Below are 7,662 nucleotides of genomic sequence, written 5' to 3' on the forward strand. Positions count from 1 at the left end.
ATACGGATATCGGGAATAATGCGGGTGTGTGGATACGGAACAAGGATATGATGTAATTATTACTGCACGGTAATTGACTGTGTGCAGGGTATGTTTGGTTTGGCCTAGATGTTGTTTAACGCCGCACTCAGCAATATTCCGGTCATATGGCGGCGGTCTGTAAATAATCGAGTGTGTACCAGACAATCCAGTGATCAAGATCATGAGCATCGTTAGTAATCTACGCAATTGGGAAACTATGACATGTCTCAACCAAGTCAGAGAGCCTGACATCTCGATCCCGTTAGCCGCCTCTTATAGTCTAATACGACAAGCATGGGTTACTGAAGACCAATTCTAACCCGGATCTTTATGGGTCGTGCATGGTACGAAACACGGGTGCATTTTAATATATACACAAAAACTTAATTGAGCACCCCTGTATTTTTGCAATGATAGGTTTTCAACATGTACATAAAACTTCTCGTGGTGACCACGAATGAAAACCGTGTGTTTTTCTGACCCGTATGATCGTTTGACTCATAAAAAATGATTGGAATCCATGTTGATTTATGATGATGATTGATCAGTTTAAAAAAACACTGATTTTCATACAAAACCATGTCTGTACAAGTATGACCCTGGAATGTGTAATGTTGAATTTATTGGTGAATGTGGACATTCAAAATGTCATTTTGCGTGTCTTACCTCCGTGTAACCTCCGTGTGACTGTATGACAGCCAGCACTCTCCTCCTCATACCCCCGTCAGCCTCCTGATCCTCTGAAGGGGCAGTCTACCCCATTCCTCGTGTAAAGCAGCTTCCAACTGGGCCAGGTTCTGTACTGGAGGATCCCTTTGTTGCACACGAGGACCAATCATGTCCCAGATTTGCCCAAAAGGGTTAAGATCGGGGCTCATTCAATCGTAAGATATGTCAGGGGGTGCTTAACTAAGTTCTTTGTGTATATCATTATTAAACGGGTATAATGAACGTGCGGGGCATCCACACGGATGTGGTGCATCATTATTAAAAATAATGGAGCCGAGGTATTATTTTTAAGGAATGGGAGTACGGGATATCCACTCTTATAAATACATTCGAAGTATTGGGAATATTTCTGTTATCAAAATTAAATTTGAAAATGACAAAATTAAGGTTTTATTTTGAAACTGGTACACATCGCTCCATTCCTGAAAAGTAATGGAGCGAACAGACAATGGAATGACGTCACAAATGTAATTTAATGCACAGGTATGGCGAACGTGCGGGGTATGTAACACGAGTATCGTGTTATCATATAATCAGTGTATGAAATGAGGCTCGTCCGACCGTCTAGATTTCTGACGGACGGTCTAAATTTACAGCTAGCCATCCCGATGGTCTGGTAAAATGTTTAGATGTTCCATACATCTGAGTAAATTCACAATATTTGGTCTGGTTAAATCCGTTTTGGGCTGGTAACATTTTGAAATCATCACGGAACCACCACCAAAGCGGTTCCTCTCCAAGACACAGGCCTGTGCATAACGTTCTCCCACGCGTCTATAGGCACGTTGACGTCCATCACTATGGGAAATGTTAAACCTGGACTCATCTGTATCAACAACATTTCTCCACCAAAAAAAGGGTCTACGGACATGATTTCGGCACCACATTCGGTGAGCTTGTCGATGACGTTGTGTCAAGATAGGCCGTATGGCGGGACGTCGTGGTCTGATCCCGTGATGACGTAAACGTTGTCGAACTGTGTTGGGGTGGATACGGCGAAGTCCTGGGATGGTTCGGGCAGTCATCACTGCAGTCTGAAACCTGTGGCGAAGATGGGTCACCCTTATCCATATGTCCTGTCTTGGCGTTGTTACACGTGGACGTCCAGAACGTGGCCGATCGATGACGTCATTTGTGTTCTGGTAGCGTCTTACCAGTGCAGAAATGGTGTTCCGGTGGCAGTGGAAATGTGCAGCCACTTGTCGTTGAGACATTCCCCCACGGACCATCCCAATGGCCTCATGACGTTGTGCAGACGTGAGCCTTGGCATGCTATGCGTTTCAATAGCCGTTTAATTTTTGAACGATCGCAAGGGCAGGGGTTGAGCTTTCCAAAGTGACAGTATTGTATGGCATTCATTTGCTATGTTTCTCTTTCCCGGAATGCACGTGCAACAACGTATTGCACGTCTCAAGGACGAACCCACTGACGTCACGGAACGTGGCACGTGCATGCATGTTGGATACATGTCACTAATCTCTGAGTTTCAATCCTTATGTGTCTACACAGGTTTGATAAATTTAGATTTTAAATTTTTGTATGCACAGTTTCTTTATGTGCCTAGTATAGCACGCGTTTTGGTGCACGTGTGTCTTCAGGGGTGTGGAGAAGTTTATGGTATTTAGAAACTAATTATTATCAGGTCGAAGTTTCACCTTGGACGCCGCCAGGATCAAGTCACTTCAAGCGGATGTCGCTTGAACGACTTTACAGGTACATCCGCACGGGTGCATGAGGAAACAACCCAGCGCTCAGCGCGTACAATGTCCTTCATGGGGTGTACTTGAATGAGGAAATCGCACTAGTTTCTACACTGCCGCCGCTTGCTTTGTTATGTAAAGCAAGATTTCTGTCTGTCACGTAAACAATTACAGAAAAACTCTCATAACCTTGCTGGTATCGTCTTACAATTCGGGAGAGGCGATCAGCGGTCAGGGTGACAGGAACGTTTTTACTCATTTATCCATAGCAATACATTTCGACAACAGGGAAAATTGGGTCACACAACCAGGATTTCAACGGCCTGAACACCGTGCATGAGTGTTATAACTAACGGGTTTTTTAAACGGAGAGAGAAAATATATATTTGAAATACAGTCCCTGAACCACATTATTTTCCCTACTGCCTAGCCCTCTCTGCAATGCTAAAGCCCTGAATGAAGCAAGTCTAGATTTCCTCCTCAATCGCCCAACTCACTAGGGGTCCTTTTCAATTTAAATGGGTTTATTTGTTACTATCAAAATGATATATATTCAGGCACTAAGCGTTAGTCTAATGCGGATGTTGAACAAAGAGTTTATGCTTGGGTGCATGATGAGTGAGTTCAGTAAGTTAACCTGATTATCATTACTTTATTATTATTATTTTTATTATCTATCTTGAGTTTAGTTGATTAATCCTGTGATTGCAGTTGATGATTCCTGTCAGAATCAACCGATTATTTAATCCTTCGAGATTGCGGTTGATGATTCTAATAAGAATCAACCAGTTGATTCATCCAGGGAGATGACAGTTGATACTCCTGTCAGAATCAACCAGTTGATTAATCCTGTGAGATTGCAGTTTATGATTCGTATTAGAATCAACCGGCTGACTCTTCCAGAGAGATTGCGGTTGATTCATTCCAGGCGGACCCGTGAAGATCCGGGGTAGAATAGGTCTTCAGCAACCCATTCTTGTCATAAAAGGCGACTATGCTTGTCGTAAAAGGCGACTAACGGGATCGGGTAGTCAGGCTCGCTGACTTGGTTGACACATGTCATCGGTTCCCAATTGCGTAGATCGATGCTCATGCTGTTGATCACTGGATTGTGTGGTCCAGACTCGATTATTTACAGACCGCCGCCATATAGCTGGAATATTGCTGAGTGCGGCGTAAAACTAAACTCACTCATTCGAGGCGATTATGGTTGATAAAGCAAGTGAGATTAAAGTTGTTTCTTCCCATGAGATTAGTTGTTGTTCCACCCAAAGGGATTCCGATTGATCAGTTCTGTGTGAATACATTTTAAGATTTACTATGTGAAGCCCAATGCATGAGGCAGGATACCTAGACTTGCACAAGTCTACAAGGGGATAATTCATAGTTTAAATGATAATTACTAAAAGTATAAACATCCCTCTAACAGACTGGCGTCCTTAGACGCTTTTCTAGACTTGCCTCTTTAAAGGATAAAATTACTATACATCCATGGGCTTAACCTTCAGTACAGCCTTGTGGCAAGGCTAGCGGGGTCCGGGCGGTCCCGGTTCCTTTACAGACGGTGCTCGGCATCTATTCCCTGTAGTTGATGTTTGGATACTTATCTTGACGGGTCTTGGTCTGCAGCCAGCATAAGGAGTGGTTCCAGTTTCCGATAACGCTTTCTGACAGTGCTAATTGTCAGTGGAACTTTGTGTTTTTGTCGCGAGGTTTGGCTGGTTTGGAACTCCGATGCAGCCGTCTCCATACCAATACGTTAGTTGACGCACGTACCCTCCTTCCGTACTCTATATTCCGACTCCGTAGTATATTAAGGTAGCGATGCTGCATTAAAAAGATATAGGTCTCCATAATTATTCGCCTTACTAAACAAATAGCTATCTATAGCATCGCAGTATTAGAAGGTCAGTACACCAGTTACACGTATGTGGCACCGAGTGGTCTTGGACATTGTGGTTTGCTGTGCAGAGTAGCCTCCCTTACCTATGCCAGGACCCTATGACTGATGGTTGGAAGATCAGATTTCATTGGATCCTTGATCTATCAAGGTGTTCTGGAGTGTTACAACAAACGGAGAAATGTACCGGGACTTAATCCCACAATAAACGGAGACGCCCCGATATGAGATATGACTGGTAATACTAGTTTTAACAGTGGTAGCCCACTGAGACTCCCTTGTTCTGACACACGTAAGTACAAGCCTCGGGAAGATCCAGGTTAGAATTGGTCTTCAGCATCCCATCCATTTCGTAAGAGGAGACTGTCGGGACTCGTGATCAAGCTCACTGACTTAGTTGATACATGTCACCGTGACTACATGAACGCATCACTCCAATTCTCAGATAACTGCACTGGCTACCCATCAAACAGCGTATATCCTTCAAGATCCTGACTATCTGCTTTTCTGCCCTCCACTGTGACACTGCTCCTGTCTATCTTAAGGTCCTCCTCACTCCCTATCTCACTGCTCGCAGACTCCGCTCATCTGGTCAACTCCAGCTCTGTGTACCCTTTACGAGGACAAAGTTAGCTAGCCAGGCTTTTTCTATTGTGGCTCCAACTTTGTGGAACAGCCTACCAACATATATTAAATCTGCGGACTCTGTCCAGTCATTCCGCCGTGACTTGAAAACCTATCTCTTCAACCGATAACTCTGTTTATTTTATTCTGTTTTTAACCTTGTGAAGCACCACTGAGCAGCCACCGGTTGGAAATTAGGTGTTATACAAGTGCATTATTAATTATTATTATTCGACTGATGATTATGAAGACATACATTCGATTGTCTGGAGACCACGCCCCGTTGTAGTGTACCTTTAAACAACAACAAAACAACATTTCCTCGATATTTTATGACGAAATACATATATTGTCATGTCGATAGATTTGATGATGTCAGTCACTGGATTGTCTGGTCCAGACTCGATTAATGTTAATAGACCGCCGTTAAAACGGAATAATTCTGAATGTGATCACACAATACCATTTAGTTAGTGGTCAAATGTAACATATGTTATATTTGGTATTACACTTCCTTAGTAAAGTACAAATTCTAGTACTTTTTGGGTTGAATCCCATCCGAGATTCGAACCCACACCCTCAGAGTCAGGCACCAAATGCCCAGCACACAAAGTCAGTCGCCTAACCCGCTCAGTCAGGCACCAAATCGCCAGCACGCAAAGTCAGCCGCCTAACCCGCTCAGCCAGTATCGCTGGCTGAGTGGGTTAGATGGCTGACTTTGTGTGCTGGCGATTTGGTGCCGGACTCTGAGGGTGTGGGTTCGAATCCCGGATGGGACTCGACCCAAACAGTACCAGAATTTGTACTTTGCTACGGAAGTGTAATCCCAAATATAACTTATGTTACAATGCTGAATGTATCTCAAACAACAACCGAAACCAAACCGATCGAAACGCTGTCCTATTCAATATGTTCAATCATGCCGCCAGTCATTTGGTTTATTGTTCGATATTTACAGGTGTCGTTTGAGAACATTCCCTTTTTTATTCCCTGTTTTCACCAAGATTTGGCTCTGGGATGACCTCGTTCCCATTTAGACATATCAGGCCTCAGACCACAATTATTTTCCTTCTTTGCTATCTACAGTGACATGCCAGTGCACCATAATTAATATCGGTCATAGGCTGTTCTCCTGTTGCATGCTGACCAACCTGCCACTTGTCACTTAATCGGCAAAATATGAGCCTGGATCGACCATGTCAATTTTGCTGTATCCACTGTAAACAATGGTCACCGGAAGTTACAAGCCGAAACACACTAGACAGCCTTGAACTTGGGGTCAAATCAAGGAAGGCTGGTGTCAATACCATGAGTAGATTGTGGACCAAAAGAATTTTGCAATAAAGTACAATGTCTTACCTTTCATTTAAGCTATCACAAGTCACCCTGAAAAAAATTAGCACAAGCAGAACAGCCCATTTAAACAAGGCACTATATTCTCATATTTTACTTCCGGGTCATGGTAAAAGTTAAGGGGGGTAACTGTGGTCTGAGGCCAGCTGTATACGAAGTAGCTTCCTCGGCATTCTTTCCGGGTCACGTGACTTCCGGAATGAATTTGTTTCATGGATCTAGTTCCGGTTTCTGCGGAGTTTGTACACCTACAAAGTTCAAGGTTTTTTTTGCAGGTCGGTTCTGAAAGGGTAGCGATATATCAGACAGGGAGGGGTACCAGACCCTAACGTGACCAAGCCTCAGACAATGAAGAGCGAGTGATGTTTCGGAGACCTTCTCAATGTTATCCTTTCTTTGATATTGTGACCGCCTCCGTGGTGTAGTGGTTAGAGCGTCCGCCCGGAGAGCGGAAGGTCGCGGGTTCGATCCCCGACCGCGTCATACCAAAAGACGTTAAAATATGCTACTTGTTGGTCCCGGCCTTGCGCTCGGCATTAATGGGTACAACAAGGACTGGTCGGCTCGGAGTCAGTATAATGTGTCTGAGTGGGGTATTCATGCTTCAGTGCGGCATGGTATCTCAGTGGGCTAGCACTATAAAACCAGCTTCAGTCTTGGCTAGTACAAGCAGCCGCACATACACATACACACGCATGCACGTCGTCATATGAGCGAAATATTCTCAAGCACGACGTTAAACCCAATTTCACCTCACCTTCTTTGATATTGTATAAACATGACATTGAATCTGACCTCGGTGTATTCTCAGCGTCGAATTTCTAAACTTAAATTCCATGTCATATATGTTCTGTAATTTACTGCCTACAATCCCTCACTTGTTGCAACATTAAGTTTAATGATTGTATTTAGTATGAACTATTATTTTGCAGTCCTGTTACAAAATGACAATGGTAGTCCAGTGGTAAAACGTTCCGAAGCGCTCGTTGATTCCCCAAATGGTCACACTATGTGAAGATCGCTTCTGGAGTCCCCAGCCGTGATATCGTTGGAATATTGCTAAGAGCGGCGTAAAACTAAACTCCCTCACTCGCATATATATTGGATACTGTATATAATTCTTTACTGATCGTGATCATATGGCTTGAATTTTACTGAGTGCAGAGTGAAATAATGGATAACTGAGTTATCGGGAAAAATGTATATCATATAAGAAACTGATTCGTCTGTAGCAGAAGTGTATCCATTTCAGATGACCAGAAAATGATTATTTGGATATCATGACTGTATATTATCTATCTGAATGACTTTGAAGCATTGACAATGTATATGG

Source organism: Haliotis rubra, unplaced genomic scaffold (assembly GCF_003918875.1).
Source record: "Haliotis rubra isolate DU_JTF1 unplaced genomic scaffold, ASM391887v1 Scf450, whole genome shotgun sequence".
NCBI classification, from domain to species: domain Eukaryota; kingdom Metazoa; phylum Mollusca; class Gastropoda; order Lepetellida; family Haliotidae; genus Haliotis; species Haliotis rubra.